A 22,995-nucleotide genomic window follows, 5' to 3' on the forward strand; every position below is an offset into this window, starting at 1 on the left:
AATAAAAAATCTCGGAGAGTTAAGAGGAACTCAGGGCATAACATAAATGTTGGGCTTTAATAATGTATCGGTCTTCTGTTAATTTTCTACAAATAATTTAAAAACAGACTAATAAATTTTGAATTTGGAAAACACTGACATTTGTGAAATAATTGTATTATGATGCAAATTAATTTACATTGAAATTCCAGGGATATGTTAGCAATTATCAGCGTGTTGTTAAAGAATTCTATCCTGAGAATCTCATTAGATAGTGATGCAAAGTACAGTTGTTATCATTCTGAGAACAAAGGGATCTTGAATGAGTAATCAATAGCAACTGGCAGAAAATGAGACATTAATTATGATCCTCTCTAGTGTTTTGTCTAAGACAAGATTTCATTAAACGCTTTGTGCAACCTGAATAGTTCCAAGTCATTACCAACACATTGGACAAGATATTAATTTGGGGCGGGGGGTGCGGAGTGGAGATGTATGGGGAAACAAAGTAAGAGAAAACCTGAGGTGCTCCTATTCCTTTTTCCCAGGTTAATGAAAACACACCAACCACCACTAGCCAACTGTTGTGCTAGTTCTTTTACAAGTCCCAAATCTTATAATCTCAACATGGTCTCTTGAAAATTTAATTATCATTTTCTATACTTAAAGTGTCATGCAGGTTTGAGAAGATAATAACAGTCATCCATCAAATGCATCCTGCCAACGCAATCAGCTCAATCTTTCTGGCTTAAAAAAGAGAAAAAAGAAACTACCTATGTACTATTAAATTACTAAAACATTGTAATCTTAGCAGTTTACTTTCCACAATCTTCTTTAATTATCAGCAACAGAGGGAAATTTTTACCATGTTAGTATTTCCTATTCGCTAATTTTTTCCTCTAAACTTTGCTCTTGAATCCTGCCATCAGCCAATAAAAAGATATCAAGGTAGAGAGATTTGGGATGTAAATCAACAAAAGAAAGATTTTTGGAAATAAGAGAACTATATGAAGAGAACAAGCTAAAAGCCATTTTAATATATCTAGTATTTAAATAATTGCAAATGTGCAATAACTTTCTTTCAGGATTTTATGGGCTTCCACAAAGAGTCCTACGTCCAAAAAATGGCATAAGGGATTTCTTGAAGGCAGACTCTCAGGAGGTTAGGAGTGGGCATATTCTAAGTATGTCTTCTAAGTAAGTTTTTCTGAATGTCTGAATTTAGAAACTTCCTTATTAAATTAAGCCTTCTGAAAGTCATCTGCAAAGCTACTAGTAAGCCTTTGAGTCATTTAGTCTATGAATACAAAAGATGTGTTAACCAACATTAGAAGGCCTGGAGATATAAATGTCATTTCTCTTTTGCGGGTGGTAGTATGTAATGCTAAGATTTTCAGCAGAGGTTCTAATACTTTGAAGCCACTCCTTTTCCCTTTAATGCTTGCTTTCACATTTAGTAAACCAATACCCCCACTGTCCAATCCCTTGCATTTTCAAGAATACAATTAAGAGTAACTGACACAAAACCCAATTATAGTACTAGGCATATACTGGGGGTTCCAAAAAAATGTATACACATGACTTGTATTTATCTTTTGTTATCGGTATATATTGAACTTTAATAGTTTTTTTTTCCTTTTTTATAATGTGTATACATTTTTTTGGCACCCTCTGTAGTTACGCATGTAATACTTTTTAAACTGAAACATTCTATACTGGACATCTTTAAAAAAATGTAAACTTTATTTTTGGAATTCTCAAATATAAACAGAAGTAGGAAAAAAACCAGTACACTGAACCTTCATGAACTTTCATCTATTAATAGCTTGAACAACTGTCAGCATCCTAATGACCCTGCTTCATTTATTCTGCCATCTCTCCGCCCTTGCTCTGGTTACAACCCCGCCTCGACCCCCAGTACACAACAACCCCTTATTAGCATGTAATACCCAGTCTGTAGTCACCTCTTTTTTCATTTTCCCCCTGGAGATGGTGTCTAATCTGTAGCCATTATTTAACAACTCTTTTCACATTAAATAAGTTCACAAAAGAAAGAACTGAATTTTGAAACATGTTCCCAAAGAGCACTAAGAACCAACAAAAGTATAATTAGCAAGTTTTATTGAGAGAACAGAAACAAAGAAACAATGAAGTTTTTTCCCTGCCAAGTAACCCCTACATAATCTAACTCTCTCTGGCCTTTTAACAGATGCAGGAAATTAAAACTGCCTACTGCCTGATACTTCAAGATGAGACTTTCCTCCCACAAAGCTATTTATTTTACCTATGTTCCAAACAACTCACAGAGCGTAGAAGCTCACTCTGCAGGCAGCTGATGGTTTATTTGTCTTGCTCTAATGTGCTCTTTCCTAGATCACAGGATTCAGATTCAAACATTTTCTGACCACCTACTGTGTGCCAGCCATTGTGCAAGGCCCTTTCACATGTGCAAGGCTAATTCATGAGTGAATCATTTCTTGGAGAGCTTCAACACTGATCCAGTACAAAACTTTTCGGTCTTCTTAATATTCCTGACTCTAACAATCCTCTAATCACCATCAAATCATCTACTCCCAAAAGGATGCTATTAGCACTGGGAACTACATAACTTCTGAAAATTTTAAGTCCAATGTTCAACTCTGCCGTAACTTATTCTTACAGCACCATCACCTACTTACTGCTTATTGCACTTCGTTCCCAAGACATCCAATATCTTGACCTTTCTTTTCCAGTCCCAAAGTGTAATCATGGCTTCATTTCCTTCCTTGGAAAACTAGACCACATAGTAACCATTATCTCATCACTACCTCAATGCTTCTATCCCTACGCCTCTTATCAGCTATGAGACCTTGGATAAATCATATAACCCCTGAGGCTTCAGGTTCCTTAACTGTCAAATAGGATGAATAATAGTAATAGCCGCAGCAGCAGCAACAACACTTTTCATAGAGTACTACAAGGACTAAGTGAAATAAACGTCTGTAAGGTGCTTAGCACAATGCCTGGCACTAGTGAGTGTCTGATATATGCTAGCCATTATGTGTTATTATTGTCATTAACCTATCTAATTGGCCTGCAAACCTGATCACTATATCAATTTAAATATTTGCCCTCTATACGTCTACATTTAATCTACTGAGTACTAGCAGAATAAAAATCAAAACACATATAAAACCATATAGGTTAATGTCAATAATAATTTCTGGTTTCCAACCTCAGATGGATCATCAGCATCTCTTGGAAAGCCCTTTACTTATCACTAGGGAGCTCACGAAATTGGAAGAACATTTTAAGGTCTTTTATTTCAATCAAACAAAAGATGCTCTAATACTTTATTATAAAAATCCTAGTAAAGTTTATGCCTAGCCTTTGCTTGAACACATCCAGTGAGAAGGAAGTCACTAACTACCAAGGTTGAATATTCTATCCCTTGAGAACATTCTTATATTAAGTTAAAATCAGGACTGCTTAACTCCTATTCACTGTCCAAAGTTTTAAAAAGTTACAGAACAAGCAAAATTATGCTTCAAATATTTGAAGATGCTTCTCATATCATCAGCGTCCTCCCTTCTTAAAACTAAATAGCCCTCAGTCCTTCAATCATTCTCTATACGCTAGAGTTGCAAGTTACTATACTATTTGTGAGTTCTTCTCTGAATGATTTTTAGTTTATTTACGCCGGTTTTGAAATGCATTTGCTCAGAATGGTATACAACGTCAATTTCTTGTCCTAAATATTATGTTGATAATAATTGAGCCAAAGGCTAAAGGTCCCTACTATTAGGTTTGTTGTTTTGTAAAGAAACACCCAAACTGCTTTTTAAAACTAGCTTTAATTAATTCTCTAGAGGAAACAGCAGGCCAGTATATGATTGGCCACATATGAAAGCCCCTGTTTCTCTTAATTGTCAGAAACATGTATCCGCATAGGAAAAAACTGTGCTTGGATGGAGTTATGCATTATCTTAGAGCATGGTTGGTTCTGTAAAGGGCCCGATAGAAAACATTCAAGCTGGAGCATATCATCTCTGTTGTAAAGATTCAACTCCATCTTTGTAGCAAGAAAGGAGGCATAGCCAATATGTAAATGAATGGGCATGGCTATGTTCTAATAAAACCATTACAAAAAAGGAAAAGGGTAGGGATATTTGGCTAGCAGCCATAGTTTGCTGACCCCTGGCCTAGAGTACATCTTTTCAGGTACCTGAGTCTCATTTTAATGGGAGCTATTTTACAACTCTGTAAGTTATAGGTAACTGATAGCAATGCAAAATAATTCTTATGGACAGACCTGCAAAAAAATTATATCCAGTGAAGAGATGAACATTCCTCCCCTACCCTCAATACCTCCAACATCTTCCTCCAAAGGGAAAAAATAGTTTTGCCTCCATTCCATATGAACATTAATTTCCATAATTTTGATCTATAATGTGTCTGCTTTTAGATTTTTCTTTGAATTGGTTCTAACACCTTGCAAATTTCTTCACTAATTCACACACATTCATTTTTATATCTGTAGGAGTCATGATTTAAGCCATTTTAAAAAAATTATCTTTTAACACTCACAGTGTGCTGCTGTTATATGAGAACTAAGATTATGTCTAAACTACCTCCCATCCCACTGTTCTTCACACGTGGCCTACCACAGTAACATCTCAAATAGTTTCCTTGTCTCCAGTTTATAAATTCTCTTGTATATACTGAACCAGAGCTTAACTTTCTAAGAGACATCGTGCCAAACCCTCACAGTGTAAAATACAAGCTCTTTGCTTAGGCATTCAAGCATCGTCCTTACAATTCAAACATCTCACATGGGTCTCCTAAATAATGTTTCATTCAAGCCAAACTAAAATGCTACTACTCCTAGAATAGAATACACATTCACTTATTTTTTTTCATTTAAAATATACTCATTAAAAGGTATTTATTCATCGATACGTTCTATTTGTCAGGCACAGAGCTACGTGCCTGTGAAATACAACAAACAAGTAGCTGGTGACCTATCAGTTTATAGTTCTGGTAGAAGAAAATTAAGGAAGCAGCTATAATGTGTTGAATATTATTGCCTCTATTTCATCAGTCATAAGATTTCTTTCCCAAAGATATCCTCTTCTCTACTTTGTCTAATTTTATAGGTCCTCCAAGATTAGAGTTCTATACTTCGCAAAATCTTCTCTGTATCACATTCATTTTCCTCTCTTCTGAGTTCTAACTTACATCTGTGATACTTACTTGAGATTTACTATGGATCATCTTATCATTTTAGTTAATTTTATGTGTACACAGCTGGTCTCCCCCAGCTAGAATGTTAAGTTTCTTGAGGACTGATTTTAATTCTTTTATTCTGTTATTTGATTAAAAGTGGGCTTGAGATAAAGCAAATAATCTCAAATACTTAAGACATTTATTTTAAATTTACAGAAATCTGAAAAAGAACTATCTCAAACCAAACTATATCGAGATTAAACAATTAGGGTTACTGAAATCATTTAAAATGCATTAAAATGTCTTATCAACTTAAAAACTTAAAAAGTAAAAGCACACCAAAAAGGAAGCACCACCCCAAAATATGGTATCGTAGCCTACTGAACACTTGAAGCTGAGGGATTTGAGAAACCCGCAGAAGGAGGAAGGTGACTGTGATCCTTTCTCTCCACCCCAGCCCTTCTCCCTCAAACAGGTCTTAACGTCTTCAATGTGAGAGGTGTCCTCCAGATACCTGGAGGAAAGGAGCATCCTTATCTCCAAAGACAAAGGGATGCCAAGAAAAATCCGAATAAACAGGCCTTTCAAAACTCCCTCCTCCCCCCTCCGCTGTTTACTACACTAACCTCATACTCCTTAATCTATCATATTTCTCCCAAACTGTCCACTCATCATCAAACCTAGCATAAAATAGGCTGTTTCTTTCAGTTCCTTATGAAGGCACCTGGGTCATGTAAAACATTAAATAAATTTGTATGCTTTTCTCCTGTTAATTTGTTGGTTTGCTTTTCAGACCCAGTCAGGGACCCTAAGAGGGCTGAGGAAAACTTTCCTCCCCTACAGCAGCAAGACTTCATTATATTCTTATGGATATCTAGGCTGGAAATTTATTCCATTGCTCTCATTCTTTAGGGTTTTCTCTATATACCAGTGTACTGTAAGAAATCACTCCATCAGGTAACATAGTTCAAACTCTAAAATGTCATTTCTCACTGGCTAAGGAAAATTGTCCTCCTTAGGAGAGAAACCTTAATGGGGAAGGAAGGAGGAGAATGAAAGACAAAGGAGAAGTAGCTATACCAATACCTTTTATGTAGCAGCTTGCAATCATGCTACCAACTAGAAATGAGCCTGTTCTTGAAATGACCATAGAATTACAAGTCTAGAAGGGAATGGAAATTGGTTCATCCATTGCACTTAAATATACTGTCATGAAGACAAAAACTGTCGGAGTCTTGGGTAACCTTATTCTCATAGAGTTGTAGGAGTTCTTTCTACATCCTGGCTATCAGTCCTTTGTCAGATCCATGTTTTGTAAATCTTGTGGATCAGATTGTGGCTTGTCTATTCTTTTTTCCCCCCCAAACCAATGACTTTTGATGAGCAGAAGTCTTTAATTTTGATGAAGTCTAATTTTCTATTTTTTCTTTTGTGGTTATTTTTTTCTATATTCTGTGTAAAAAACCTTTCCTTAACCCACATGAGCAGATAATCTCCTGTGTTTTCTTCTTAAATCTTTGTAGTTTAACTTTTCCATTTATGTCTAGGATTCAACTTGAATAATTTTTGTGTTCAGTGAGAGGACTGACGTTCCTATTTGTCCATATGAATATCTACATGTTACTGCATTTTTTTGTTCAAAATCTTTCCTTTACCCATTGGACTACTTTGGCAAACGTGGTTGAAAATCAAATGATCTGTGTGTGGAATATAAGTGACGCCATCTTAAAACTAATTGGCTATCTTGACATCTGGGTGAACCCAGATGCTTAACCCCATTTCTGTCCCCCAGGTGAGCTCTGAAATGTATACACAGAGCTCTGGGCCAATCACAGGACTCCCAGTAGCTCTCTCTCTGGGGCGAGGAGATCTCTTAACTTGCTCTGGCACCAGAACCTCCCAGCACCTGGTCCTTTTGATCATCCATGCATCTTCATTGCTTAGGAGATACAAGCACTTGGTCTGAGGGGTGGAAGGTGCAGAAATCCATTCATCTTGCTGCTGCCTGAGACTGCTTTCTGTATGTAAGCCCCTATTAAACTCTTTAAACTGACAAGCTGGACTTGTCTGCCTTGGTCTTTGGACTCTCAGCACCTTTGGTGTTTGGGGACAGATTTGCATATATAGCCCTTTCACGAAACAAACTACATAAGCCTGACTACACTTCTGGGCTCTATTCTGTTTTAATGTCATAGTTCTCAATTGTGCCAGTACTGTGCTGCTGAATTACTATAGCATTATACTTGGTCTTAAAGTCAGGTGGCATAAATTCTCCAACTTTGCCCTTCACTTTTCAAGGCTGCATTGGATATTTTAGGTTTTTTGTATTTCCAAAGAAATTTTAACATCAGCTTATAAATTCTCTCTCTCTCTCTCTCTCTCTCTCACACACACACACACACACACACACACACGGTGGAGTTATAGTTTAGATTGCATTTAATCTTCAGATCAATTTGGGAAGAAATGACATTTTAAGAATATTATCTTCTGATTCATGAACATGGTATATCTCTGCATTTGCTAAGGTCTTTTTAAATTTCTCTAAGGGATGTTTACCAGTCTTCAGTGTTGAGGTCTTGTACGTCTTTTGTTGAAATTTATTACTAAGTATTTTAAGTTTCTTAGATGCTACACGGCATTTCTTTTCATTTTACTTTTTAAAAACTAAGCTGTTCTTTACATAAAATAAAATGTTCAGATTTTAAGCACACTACTCAGTCAGTTTTGATGAATGCATATCAAGACAGAAGACATCTCCATCACTTTGGAAATGGGGGTCCCTTTACAGTGGAACCCTTCTCCCACTGGCAATCACTGATTTGATTTTTATCAACACATGATAGTTTTGCCTATTATGGACAGTAATATAAAGGGAGTCATACAGTATTTTTGACATTTGGCCCCTTTCACTCAGCATAACATTACTCAGATCATTAGCTCATTCCATTTCATTGCTGAATACATTCAGTGCATGAACAAAACACAGGTCATCTGTCCACTCTCCTGTTGAAGAATATCTGGGTTGTTCCTAGTTTTAGGCTATAATGAATTAAGCTGCTATGAACATTTTTGATGAAAACATTTTGTAAAAAATGTTTTCACTTCTCTTGGATAAATACTGGGGAGTAAAACTGCTGAGCCATGGGGTACATGCATATTTAACTTGATAAGGAACTGCTATTTTTCTAAAGTCATTGTACCATTTTACAGTCCTACTAGCAATGGTATCAGCTTTTTAAGTATTCTGGTAGGTGTGTACTGGTATGTCACTGTGGTTTTAATTTTCATGTGCCCGATAACTAATAATGTGAGCATTTTAAAATATGCTGATTGCCCATTTGTATATCTTCTTTTGTAAAGTATCTGCTTAAGTGTTTGTCCATTAAAAAAATTGGGTTGCTTGTTTATTATTATTTAGTTGTCAGGGATCATTATATATTCTACATGTAAGTCCACTGTCAGATACATGTACTGCAAATACACTTTCCTGCTCTGTGGCTTTTCATTTTCTTGATAAACGCAGGTTTTTAATTTTGATTAAGTTCAACTGATCAATTTTTCTTTTATGTTTTATGCTTTCTATGTCTTCCCCAATAAATTTTTGTTTACACTGAAGTGACAAAGATAGTCATCTATTTTTTTTCCCTAGCGACTTCATTATTTTAGCTTTCATTTTTAAATCCATGATTTATCTCAAGTTTATGTTTGTATATGATGTAAGGCAGGAATGAAGTTCTTTGTTTTTTCATATTGACATATAGTTGTTTCAGCACCATATGTTAAAAGAGATGTTCCTATTCTCACTGAATTGCTGGGATGCTCTCATCAAACATCATTTCCCACACAGGTGTGGGTCCTTTTCAGACTCTATTCTGTTCCCAAATATATTTCTCAATCTTTAAATGAATACCACACTGTTTTGATTAGTATTGCTTTAGAGTAAGCACTGAAGTCAAATAAAATAAGTCCTTCCTCCTTTCTTCTTTTCAAAATTGTTTTGGTTCTTCTTCATCCTGTGCCTTTTCAAATGAACTTTTAAATCATTTTGTCAATGTCTATAAGAAATCTCCTGGAATTCTGATTATAAACCTATGGTGCAATGGAACTGACATCTAAATGATGTTGAGTCTTTCAATTCATGAACATGGCGTATCTATTTATTTAGACCTTTTTGATTTCTCTCCGCCCTACAGTAGTCCTCCCTTATCTGCAGTTTCAGTTATCCAGTCAACCACAGTCTGAAATATTAAATGTAAAATTCCAGAAATAAACAATTCATAAATTTTAAACTGTGTGCCATTCCAAGTAGTGTGATGAAATCTCACACTGACCATAAAGCAACCATAAACTTGATTATGTATAGTCAGAAGCCTAACGCTATGTCACAAATGCCTTCTGTCAATCACACCTCATTTCATCTCATCATGTAAGCATTTTATCACTTTACATCATCACAAGAAAGGTGAGTACAATATAGTTAACACAGAATAGTCCCCCTTATCTGTAGGAAATATGTTCCAAGACCCCAAGTGAGTGTCTGAAACCATGGCTAGTACCAAAGCCTTTATATACTATGTTTTTTCCCCCTATATGCACATACCTTTTCACTTGAAGAAAGCATTTTATGGCTTCTCTTTGGCATAACAGGATTGCAAGCATCAGTACTCTTGTACTTTGGGGTCATTACCAAGTAAAATATGGATCAATCTGATAACCAAAGTGGCTACTAAGTGACCAGTGGGCAAGTAGCATCAACAGTGTGGAAATGCTGGACAAAGGGATGATTCATGTCCTGGGCGGAACGGAGTGGGTCAGTGTGAGATTTCATCATGCTACTCAGACTAGCACACAATTTAAAATTTATGAATTGTTTATTTCTGGAATTTCCCATTTAATATTTTTTAGATTGCAGTTGACCAAGATAACTGAAACCACAAAAAGTGAAATCATGGATATGGGGGGGCTACTATATTTTGAGAGAGAGAAACCACATTCACATAACTTATTACATACAGTACATTGTTATTCTTCTTTTTTATTATTGTTGTTAATCTCCTACTGTTCCTAATTTATAAATTAAACTTTATTATAAGTACACATGTATAGGAAAAAACACAGTATAGTGTGTATAGAGTTCAGTACTGTCTGTGGTTTCAGGCATCCGCTGGGTGTCTTGCAACATATCTCCTACAAGTAAGGGGGAGACTAGTGTATTTTATATAATAGTTCCATTGTTGAAATCTTACAATGTTTTCTTAAAAGTTATCATCCAGTATTTTACGCTGTTTGATGTGACAATAAACTGTACTATTTTGTTAATTTCATTTCCTTTTACTCATTGCTAGTTTACAGAAATACAATAGGTTTTTTAGACTGGCTTTGTATCATGTGATATAGCTAAAAGCATTTATTAGTTCCAGAAGTTTTCTTGATGATTCCTTAGGATCTCCCATGTACACAAACATGTCACCTGTACATTCATCACAATTTATTCCTTTCCAATTTTGACGCTTTTTTCTTGCTTTATAACACTGGCCTGGACGTAAAAATCAAATGTGAGAGTAGAAATTCTTACCTTGTTCCTAACAATAAGGGGAAAACATTAGTCTTTCACCATTAATTTACTCAGCTACAGATCTTTCATATATGTCTTTTATCTAACTGAGGAAGCTGCTTTCTATGTTTAGTTTGTTGAGAGGTTTTATCATGAGTACTTGATTTTGTTGAATCCCTTTCTACATCTATGGAAATAACCGTATTTGTTTCCTCCTTAATTCTGTTAATGTGGTGAACTAAATTGATTGATTTTCAAATGTTAAGCCAAACTTTCATTTCTGGTACAAACCAGATGTGCAGTTTGAGTATTAGGGTGTTGCTCACCTCATTTTATGTGCTGCAAAGTGCTCCCCCCTCTAGTTTTGAATAGTTTGTATAAGATTGGGTTATTTTTTTCTCTAAGAATTTGAAAAAATTCACCAACCAAATTACCGTATTTTGCCATATATAATGTGCACTTCTCTGCCCAAAGTTGTGAGGGAAAAATAAGGATGCGCATTATACATGGATAGTACTAGTTCTGTATCAACATAAATATTTTTATTCTTTTATTTATGCTTATGACTTAAAAGTGTAACTCTAGAAATTAATAACGATATCCATATGCAAAATACTACCCTGGAATATGATAAATGATTTTGAACTTACTATGAATTTGCAACAACGAAGAGTTCTTGGTCTTCTATGATGCATAAATATCATAATTTGTTACCAGTACATAAAATTACTTGTACCTTGTATCTGTGTTCTTGTGTTTTGTAATTACTTGTTACATGAAATTTCTTGTACCAAAATAGTTAAAAAATAAATGCTAAAATTGCTTTATAATACAAAAAACAAATACCTAAATATAAACAAATACAAATTTGAATTAAAAAATTAAAACAAAAGATTTTTTTCCCCTGAAAGTTTGGGCCAACAGCGTGGATGTGCATTATACACAGGAATGCATTACACACAGGAAAATACGGTATATCAACCTCAAGTTTTCTTTGTGGGAAACTTTCTGAGATAAATTTACTTTCATTAATATAGGGCTACTCAGACTTTTTGTTTCATCTTGTCCCCTTTTGGTATTTTTAAAGAAATTTGTTTTTCACTTAAGTTGTCACACTGACTGAATTAAGTTATTCACAATATTTTTTTATTGTCTTTTTAACGTATATACAATATACAGTGATAAACCTTTTCCCCATTCTAAGTATTGGTAATTTGTGTTCTTTCCTCTCCTTTCCCATTCTTCTTTTGTCTTAATCAGTCTAGCTAGGAGTTAATTTCATGGGTCTTTTCAAGCAACCAAATTTTGACTTTGTTAGTTTTCTCTTGTGTAATATTACATTGATTTCTACTTTTATTTGTATTTCTTCCTCTTTTCTACTTATTTTGTGTTTTTGGTCATGCATTGTAGAACTTCTTTTCAAATATAAGCATTTAAAGCTGTATCTTTTCTAGGCACTGCTTTAGCTGCACCAACACATTTTGTTATATAATATTTCATTACAATTCAGTTAAAATTACTTTCTAAATTGCCTTGTGATTTCTTTTAACTGTTAACTGAGTTCTTAAAGTTAACTGTCATTTTCTCAAGCGTGTAGTATCTGAACTCTGCTGAAACTTAACTATCTTTGGGGGGAAAAAAGACTTTTACTGTTCTAGGTTTGAACACTTTGAGAAAAACATATACAGATAACTTGAATAAATATGTAATAGGTTCCAATAAGAAACTGTTGTAATGACAAAAGGATTTTCACATCATGATGGCAGTTTTTAAAGTATTGTACCTATTGTTAATAAAGATGTTGGCTTCTATGCTCTGTGTTGAATCAATAAAAAAAATTCAACTGCAGAATGAACTATCAATGTTTCTAGTGATACTGCTACACAAGTTTCCTTTTAATGGCTCATCTGTTATGCAATTGATGTGAAGGTAATATGAGGAGACTCATTTAGCAACATATTATTACATCATCTTAACATGAAGTAAGACCCATCAGGCATTATTAAATTAGCCTGAATTTTGCAGTATGTCAGCAGTATTTTATGTACATTAATAGCAGAGTTAATGTTCCTTGGAGGATGTTGTTGAAGAAAAATAGTTTCAAGTGGTATTCGGACATAATTTTGTAGTCACTGTTTATATTTCCTTGTATTATCATAGTATTGGTAAAGATTTTTATGTTCACAAGATTTTTATGTCGCTTGTGAACTGGCAAGACAAAAATGGCAGCCAATTAGTTGTCTCAGTGTACTTTTTTCTTTTCTGACCCATTATAATAAGTTCTGTTAGAAATACAGGTTTTTCTTTGAATGGAAATGATACATCTCTTTTAACACTTGAATATCCTCTGCTTCCTACTTAGGCCTTAAACCAGCTGGTACCACCCATCATAATTTCTCCTATAAACTGAAACAAAGTCAGAAGTAAGTAACAATAATAAATAGCAATGCCATCGTTCTTTTCACATTAAGGAATCCTTTTGCTTGTTTTAAAAGCCCTCCTGTCTTCATTGATGGTATTTGTCCTTGTTGCAGTATAATCTTCTCTCTTCTGTGCTAAATTTTAGCTTCCTCTTTGGAGCTCATGCAGTGCTTCTGTGAATTCTTCATAAACAAATCTTTCCCTCACTTGAATAGCTTTAAATCTTCTTATACATAGCAATGTTATTATTTTATATTTCATACATTCCAGTAATCTTATTTTTCTCTTTTCCACAGGCTGGTCTGATCTCTCCAACATGTTATAAACAATTGCTAAACAGCAATCTTATAGTTTCTACTTCTTTTTAAAAAAATATTCCATATATGCTTATATTTGGCATATACAGAGGAACTGGGTTTCCCAAAGCATAATCCCCAGTCCACGTCAATCAGAATCACCTCAGGCACTTGTTAAAAATATAAATTTCCAGGCCCCTTCTAGAAAAAACAAGTTAAAATGGGAGGGAAGTAATGGCATAGACTAGGAATCTGAGGGATTCTTATGGTGCTGTCTAGTTACATCATAGTTAAAAACATCAAGCATGAACTTAGAAGGTTTACCACTTGCTAGATGTATGGCCTTGAGCAAATTACTTAACACCTCTGGATAACACCCATTTGCTAATCCGCAAAATGGGTATTGTTAAAAGGATAAAATGTGGTCATGTTTAATTCAATGCCTGGGCTCAGTTAGTGCTCAGTAAATGGTAGCAATTGTTATTAGACCACTATATATGTGCACATTTGAAATACATGTTTTTTGATATGAGAATTCTGGTACAAACATGTCAATCCTTGGCAAAAACTGTTAACATTCATCTTCGCAAAATTGGAGAATTACATAAATAGAGCTAACCACTGATTTTAACTAGCAATACTTTTGCCAAGAGAGTTTTAGAAAATATAAAGCAAACCTCATTAATATAAGCATTAACTATGATTTATTAGATGCAGCTGTAGTTTCAAAGAGTTTATAATAGTTTTTTCTCAAGTTTAGCAGTGGTGTGAACATTAGACGAGTGGCTCTCAAACTTTTTGGTCTATTAAAAAAATATTAAGGATTCAAGTAGTTTTTTTTTTTGGGTTATATGAATGGAAAACTTTAAAAAATATTCATTTATTTTGTAAAATGCTTTTATAAGTACATGGAGTTTAACCTTTAGATACCTACATAGTTGGTGGAGGCAAAAATTGCTAATTCTTTTTTTCAAATGAGGAAATCAATGCAGAGATGGGATATAATGTTAAAAGACTTCTTTGGACAACAGGTGGTAACTTGTAGAGATGGGCTTTGAACCTAGGTCTTCTGACTCTGAATGGCACAATTACAGGGTATGTATTAAATGGAGCAGTATTGCTAGTATGACAGTAAAAAATGGCTCATATGCCCATGTATGAAATTAGGGTGGGCCTACATGCAGACAGTAGAAAACAAGTTTAGTACATCCTGCCTTTCCTCTTCCTATCCTGTTTGGCTTGATTCTGATGGGAATCTGTGGTAAGTGAGTGTTCAGGATTCTCAGGCTAAAGATATGAGGACAAAAGCAGATTAGATGGCCATTAGTAGATATGCAACACGCTAGGGAATATGGAAGAGGTGAAACAAAGTTTCTAATTAAAGAGACAATAGGAAGCCTACAAAATTGATTAGATGTAGGACTAAAACGAAAATATTTCCAACATTAATAAGTTTAAAGTTATAGGATATTCAAGCTATACAGAGCAATTGTAAGTTCTTCATGCGATATCAGCAACTGTTCTTTTTAGGAAATACGTAAAAATCATTTTCAGAAATGATAAGCATTTTGGAAAGGGGTAGGAATATAACTGCTACTTTGCTTCTGGTTAAAATGGAAATGAGTTTTTAAAGTCTATGATGATAGAGAAAGACAGTATGGTGAAATGTGAAGGGAAACCATTTTAAACAGAGTGAGTATAAGAAAATATGTTTAAATGCTAAAAATCCAACACATTTAGTCCCAAATTAAAAGCATAAATAATGGTGAAATAAATTGGATAAATTTCTACTTCCTCCACTAGAACCTTTAATTACGTGTTAAAAATTATCTCACAGCTTTTGTAATTATTAAACTTACTTGACAGCCTGGTAATCCGGTGTCTCTGCTGTATAAGGAAAATGAGCCTCTCTCTGATGTTTTTCCTATAAAACAAAGCAATAATTTTATATAAAAATCCTCATTTGTTGACAGTCAATTCAACTTCTAGACCATTCATGGTAATTATAATGGGTTTGGAAGTACAGACAACAAATTAGAAACGAGACGATAAAATCCAATAAAAAAAAATTAAAAGGCTTATGATTATTCCAGTCAGTTTTACAGTCAAATGATTTTCTACATGTAACATATATTTTATTAAATACTTTTTCATTTTGAAACATTAAAAAATATTCAGAAGAATGGAAAAGAATGGACATCTATATAGCCAACAGTATGATCATGTACCCACTAGTGAGAGTAACATTTTCCCATATTTGCTTCGGATTGAACATTGTTCCTTCTCTCCTCTCTCTCGGAAATTAAAACAGTATAGACACAGCTCAAATCACACTGCAGACTCCAAGATAACCATCATCATAAAGTTGGTGTATATGACTCCCATGTGTATTTTTAATCTTTTACTACATATTCATGTACTCAAACAATACACATTACTGTTGTGTTTAATACATTTAAACAGGTGAGATTACATAGCATCTCTCCTTTGAAATTTGCATTTCTGTGCAATATTATGTTTTTGGCATATAGGTTGATAATAGAAACCTAGTTAGTTCATTCACTTTTACTATTAGAAAATGTCCCATTACACAGATAAAGTCACAGTTGATCTCTTCCCCTACTGAAAAATAGTTAAGACTGTTTCTACTTTTTTATTATCATGAAGAGTACTGAAACAAATATACCTGCACATGTCTTAGACACACACATAAGAGTTTCTCCAGGCTAGACACAGAGAAGTGTTTAGATTTAAAAATACACACTTTCAACTTTACAGGTATTGTCTTACAATTCTCTGACGTCATGATGCCAATTTATACTCTTCTCAGAAATGGATAAGAATTCCTGCTGGGCTGTATCTGTCGTTCCAAAGTCAGACAGCCAAGCGTCTGGAATGGGACGGACTCGCTCTCGAGGGAGAACGGATGGGTCCCACAGTACTGACAACTGACAGCAGTGTCCTTACGCATTTACTTTTTAAAACAATGGAGTTTAAGTATGTTCAGTAAAGTGAATCTGCAAACATTATATTGTTTTTAACTCAATCCCTCACAAATAGACATGTGACTTGATAAGATTCTGCAGGGATAACAGTTTTGATGTTAATATCAAAAATGGAGATAGAAATAAACCATGACAATGGAAGAATTCTTTTTCTCCATTCCGAGGTAAAAACAATGTAATTAAATCTGACAAGTTACTCAAAATATTTAAAGTTACTAAGGTTATTTGAACTTCACCGTAATACTTTACCATATACTATGTGAATTATTAGCTTGTGATTGTATACAAATGTATAGTTTATTAATTTTAAAAACACGTAACACGGGATACTCTAAATTATTTACTGATACGGTACATAATTTAAAGAAACAACTTAGAAACATATGGACTAATGTTCAATAATTTTTATTGACACATACATGCCACACATACATGCCACACATTGACACATACATGACACATACTAGCCAACTAACAGAAATCTAACAACTCTAAATTTGGCACCTATTGAACTTTTAGATATACAAAATAATCCTTGTGATAACAAAGCTAGTTATTAGAAAATACTTTAATAATTAAGTGTATAATTCTAAGCCCACTAGGATATTATAACACATGTCTTAGGAAGCACTTAACTGGCTATTACTGATTAAGCACATATTCAAGTGAAGTGATATCAACACAAAAAATGCAGATTTATGAAAACAGGTTAATTAATACAGTCTATTTGCTTCACATTCTCACCATCAAGTAGTATGTTCTACATAAAGAATTTTAATTCTCAAAATATACATATGAAATAAATAAAAATGAAAAAATAATTGTAACTCTTTAAGGATATATCCTTTACAAGTAAGACTGCTTGCAAGAGTCAAGGTGATATTTTGGGGTTTTGGACTCTATTCTTTTATTCTTGGAATCTGATGACCTCACAAAACTATTAAAAGGATTGTACATTTGCAATTCTGACACACACTCCTCCACACGCCTCATCAAAATGGATCAGAAATCCTGCCGGACCAAGAAGATGGCAGAGACTGAAGGGGAATGCCAACTCAGAATGACTGGCAGAGAGATTACTGGGAAAAAATGAACAGCCCATGTCTATGGTTTGGGGGTATTGCTTTATTAATCAAATCAAACAAGTTTATGAGACATTAAGAATCATTATGGCAATCATTAAGAAAATGTTGCCTTTAAAAACAAATCATGTCTCATATTCTTGGCAGGACAGAATTGGAAGACTATATTAACATTTTAAACAAATACCATAAAATTAATAAAATAAACAAAAGACTATACCAATGGCTTGTCATTCGCCACAATGTACTAATAACTAATTAATTATTGGTTGAAATACTCAGTAAGCCCTTTCTACCTTGCAAATTCCTTTTCCTGAAACATTATTTCAAACAACCAGTAATAACTTAAAGCTAAGCAACAACTTAAGGTCTGTTATATTTTCACTCAAATACATCAGCAAGGAACTATTAAAAAAAATTTATTATTGAGGTAGAAAAGAACAAAGTAAGAGATCAATATTAGCTCTGTAATAAAGTACAGCTTTCAAATGCAATATTAATTTAATTATCTGTGTGGAAGCTATCTATTAAATAGATTGCTTAAAAAAAATGTAAAGTTGTTAAATTTACATTCCTGCTCCTATTAAAATTTCTAAACTTCTCCCTTTCAGAAAGCGAAATTCAAATCAGACAGTATGAAAACTACTTTTTTAAAAATTAAATTTATTGGGGTAACATGGCATACGGAATGAAAACTAATTTAACATAAGCTAAAAACGTTACACAAAGTTTCTTCTGTAATGGAACATTGATAGCTCTTTTTTAAAATTTGTATTAAATTTACTGGGGTAACAATGGTTAGTGAAATTAATCTTATATAGTTTTCAAGTGTACAATTCTATAACACAGCATCTATATATTGTATTGTGTGTTCACTAGATAGCTTGTTTTTAAAATAATACTTAACCTATTCAAATGAGATTTTGAAATGTATACACATTTTTATTTCACCTTTCATTTATTAGGAACTACAGTGTTTCCCCGAAAATAAGACCTAGCTGGACCATCAGCTCTAATGTGTCTTTTGGAGCAAAAATTAATATAAGACCCAGTATTATATTATGTTATGTTATGTTATGTTATGTTATGTTATGTTATATTATATTATACCTGGTCTTATATTGAAATAAGACCAGGTCTTATATTAATTTTTGCTCCAAAAGACGCATTAGAGCTGATGGTCTAGCTAGGTCTTATTTTCGGGGAAACATGGTAGTTATTTCTTAGTATGGGTACTCCTGAAATATAATGTGTACTCAGTCTGAGATTTAGAAGACATTCATCTTTAATTCTTTCAAAATTACTTTTCAAAAGAACTATTTTCATGAATTAAAATGAATCAAGTAAGTCTCTTTATCTTACGTGTTCTGACAACAAAAATTTCTGGTTATTCTGTGCTGCTAACTTTTACATAAGTATTATAGAAATGCAGTATGTGGACAATTTTAACATTAAAGTCAGCTGAACACAGTTTAAAAACTATTAGTAATTTAATGTATATGTAATTCCCCTTTCAACTCCTATGAAAAAAATATTACAGAGAATTTACTGGGATATTCCAGTAGAGGAATTTTATTTGTTATGAGTATACATCCACCATGGCCCCTTTGGCAGTCTTTTCAGAATAATATTTTTAAATGCACAAAACAAAATACAAAGTATTATAAAGTATATTGATATGCTATCAAAATGCTAAAAAAAATTGCAGCATGGTATATATGCTCTTTTATTAACACAGTAAATAAGATCTAGAAGCAGGCTTGTTAACAATGGCAATTTCAAAGCATAAGTGATAGTTTAAGATATCCGTAACAACTATATTATGCTATGAAAATGTCTGTTCTATTGGTGACCAAAAAAATCACAGCTACTGTCAGGACTGTTCTGCTACCCTCATTCAAAATGGAAGGACATGCTAAATTTCACTTACAGGTTGGTAAAAATGACAAATTTTTCCCTGTCCAAGTTTACTAAATTTTCCTACTATTCTGGGAGTTGCTAGATTCCAGGATAAGAACCCCAACTCTAGTAGAGCAGCAACTTATTACTGGAAAATATACATATGTGTATCTTCCAATATACATATGAAGATATATACATACGTATATAAAGTCATTAGACACATGCTTTCTAAATAAGTATCTTTTGTGCTAAAATTTGTGAAATAAATGTATTTTAAGTTGCTAGACTTGTAGGATTTCCATTAACCAGACGCAGTGTTTTCTGACTCCAGAGAGCTGCTTAAGAAATGATAGATGATTTTGATTAATTTGTACACTGCTTAAAACAACAGTTCAGTAAACAGCAATTTCCTGAACTTCAAATTCTTTTACCCAGTTGTTTGTATAAGATGCATAAACTATTTGAGACAATAATTACTATGACAAATTTTCTCAGAATTAAAAAACAACAACAAATTTATCTTTTCCCCTACCAATAACATACATGATGCAACAAGTTGCAACTCTCCACTGCTTTCCTGAGTCCTGAAAACACATACTAATGTTAATATTTGTCTATAAAGAGTTCTTCAAAAGATAATTCTGCCTATATTCTTTTGGCATAGCACACAATCAGCAGCCAAGCTGAGGGGTAGACAGGCCTAATTCTCATTCCTCCTCAACCCAATCACAAATATTCAAGAATTGAGTAAATAGGAGGATCTGAGTTCGCTACGTTCCACCAAACATTTATGGGCTAGTCACTCTGACAGATGGTGGGGTTATGAGATGAAGACCTACACCTCTGCCCTCAATTGATGCCAACGTGGGAAAGCTTACAGCCCCCTTGGATGAAAAACAAGTTTCATAATTAAGGTCAGGTGTCTTGAGATTCAGATCCAAAATGCACTGTGGGTGGTTACAGAGGAGTGGACAAGGAATTGTCTGAGGCTGGAGCAATCCATAAGGCCTACTGAACCAGGAAGGGAACCCCTATTCAAACTTGAATGGGGAAATAGGCACCTTCTGGTCATACTAAAGGTGGAGATGAAGTTACCCACCATGTCACAGAAGGGTCTATGTGAGAACAATTTGGCCTTTTAGGCAAGTGATTTTCCAACAAAAGTGGCCTGGCAGATAAGCTGTACTCTGCCCTACACATAGTTTGAGAGTTGTCAAATTGGTTTTCATTTAGACCCAGATAGACCACGCTGTCCCGAAACTACGGGAACAATCAGTCTCATGAATAAAAGAGATGCGCACGGATTGAAACAAGTTGATCAAACACCTGAGTAAACTAAGGCTAGACAGACAGGAATCCTCTTCCTTTGCCCAAGGGCTGAAGAATGAGAATGTAGCTAGTCTTGGGAGTTTCTAGTGTGATGAGAACCAAATATAAAAGGGATCCCGTCTCTCATCTTATAGAGAGCTAGCTCACTGATTCTTTTTCAAAAGCAATTATATGCTTTTTTTCTAAGCTTAAGAAAAAGAAGAGGATGGAAAGATAAGGAATGAAAAGACAGAATGGCAAAGAAAAGAAAATGTAAAGAAACACAAAAATTTCTGCCTATTCCAAGGTTACAAATACATTTTTGTATATTTTCCTTTAAAAGCTTTACTGTTTATCTTTCACAGTTAAATCTGAATTTGGTTTTTGTGTATGTTGGTAGGGGGTGGTCAGGGCACGTCTTTTCCGTAGGGATATCCGATTGACTTCATCGGTACTGCTCACGTTCACGATGACCTAGGTATTAAAATATCATTGTGACTGCTGTGTGGCGAATACACTATAGGGAAACAGTGTGGAAGCAGGCAGACCCACTAGAAGACTATTCAGCTAATCCAGATGAAAGCTAATGATGGTTTTAATTCTTCCAAGCTACTGAGGTAGGTACTATTAAATCTTACTAATAAGGAGAAATAATTTGCCTGAGCTCACAGAATCAAAAAGTAGCCCGAAGAACTAGAATGCAGGCATATCTGACACCAAATTCTTAACAGCATACTATATTGCACTATTTTCCAATGGAGGTTTAGGACACGATTCCCATATTCTGATCATATATGTAAATATTTGCTAGAACCCAAATATAGCATAATAATGTTTCTCTCTTCAGCCTCTACCAGTCAATTGATTTGGCACTGGATGCAAAATCTATTCCTGCTGAAAAGAGGGGACTGGGCACAAATCATCCCAAACAAAACCCAACTACTGCAAAGGTTGGCTCTGGGTATAACTAGAACATGGTCAGTTATGCTGGTTTCACTCACAAGTGAATGCTATTGTTTTCAGTTCTCACAAAGGGTACATGATGATGTTACTCTTGCTTCAATGCCTGTTAAAAAAAAATATTTATGCTCATCTTGTTTTTTGGGGCCTCAGTTTCCCGATCTGCAAAAATGAACAAGTTGGACAAGATCAAAGGTTGCATAATGGCATCTTGAATGGTTGTTTTGTGTGGCCAATGCAGGGATTTGTTTGTGTGTATGTTTGAAACATTTTTTTTTTTAAAGTGAATTCCTGTGCGAGCCATGAGAATGCACCTTGCAGAACTTCTACTTCAGAGAATGTAACTGACGTGAGGCTCCAGCTGCTGTGCTCTGAAATCCCTGACTGTTTGTGCACTGGGCCCCCCAGCTTCCAACACACTTCAACAGAGTGTGGTGGGTAAACTAAAGCACACCCCTTCCTGGGAGACATGGCATTCCATTGTTGACCAATTTGGCTCAAGAACTCCCAGGATGCTTTGCTGAACTTTCCTTACAGTGCACAGCAGTTAGGACTCACACTTTCTCTCCTTACTAAGTCTTGAGATTGCTGTGGGCAGGGTTGACAGGAACTAGCATTGCTGACTAGCTATTACTGTGTGCGCCGCACTGTGAAAGGTGCTTTACTTACATTGTTGCTGCCATTGCTGGTTGTATTCTTCCTCCTAGAAATCCTGTTAATAGCAAAGAGTGATTGACGGAAGCTGATTACAGCTCTGAGGTATGACAGTAAATTTTTAAGATTTCCTATAGATATTAATCTATTGGCTGGAGAAACTTGCCCTATAATATTCTCTTGGCTGTATGTGCTCTTTTTCCTACCACTTCAAAATAATGTTGTTATAGGGAAATGGCCAGAGACAAAGATATTATGGAAGCTCTAGCTGGCTCAGCATTTAGTTCTGCAGCAGTCCAGTGAATTCCTGAAATTATCCAGCAATCTAAAACTTACTACTTTCAATGAATAGATACACTACTCAAGAAATAATTGTTGACTTCATGAGTAATAGCACAATTTAGAACAAATAGTTTCCCTGTCTGAAAGCCAATATTACATCAATGTTCATTTTTGTAGGCATACTGATTTGCATTAATAAATTCTAATACACATCTATTAAATAAAAAAACTCCATGTGCTATATTCTACACGGGTAGCATGAGACTGGTTTTTCTTATAACATAAAGACTTAGACCTAGAAAGAAAAAGAACTCTAGGGACGTTTCAAAATAGTTACCTAGGTA

At 34.5% G+C, this 22,995-nt stretch overlaps 1 protein-coding gene across 5 annotated transcripts in view; it reads right to left on the reverse strand.

The window, feature by feature from the left end:
* The window catches only part of TCF12 (transcription factor 12), a 106,512-nt gene extending 91,130 nt beyond the window's left edge, over positions 1–15,382 (reverse strand). For all 5 annotated transcript variants that reach the window (XM_074327695.1, XM_074327694.1, XM_074327693.1 and 2 more), the window contains exon 1: positions 15,318–15,382. The gene's annotated coding sequence lies outside the window, so the exon portion shown is untranslated. The remainder of the gene's footprint in view (positions 1–15,317) is intronic.
* Between the last annotated feature and the right edge of the window lie 7,613 nt (positions 15,383–22,995).

This window comes from Rhinolophus sinicus, linkage group LG03 (assembly GCF_036562045.2).
Source record: "Rhinolophus sinicus isolate RSC01 linkage group LG03, ASM3656204v1, whole genome shotgun sequence".
Lineage (NCBI taxonomy): Eukaryota > Metazoa > Chordata > Mammalia > Chiroptera > Rhinolophidae > Rhinolophus > Rhinolophus sinicus.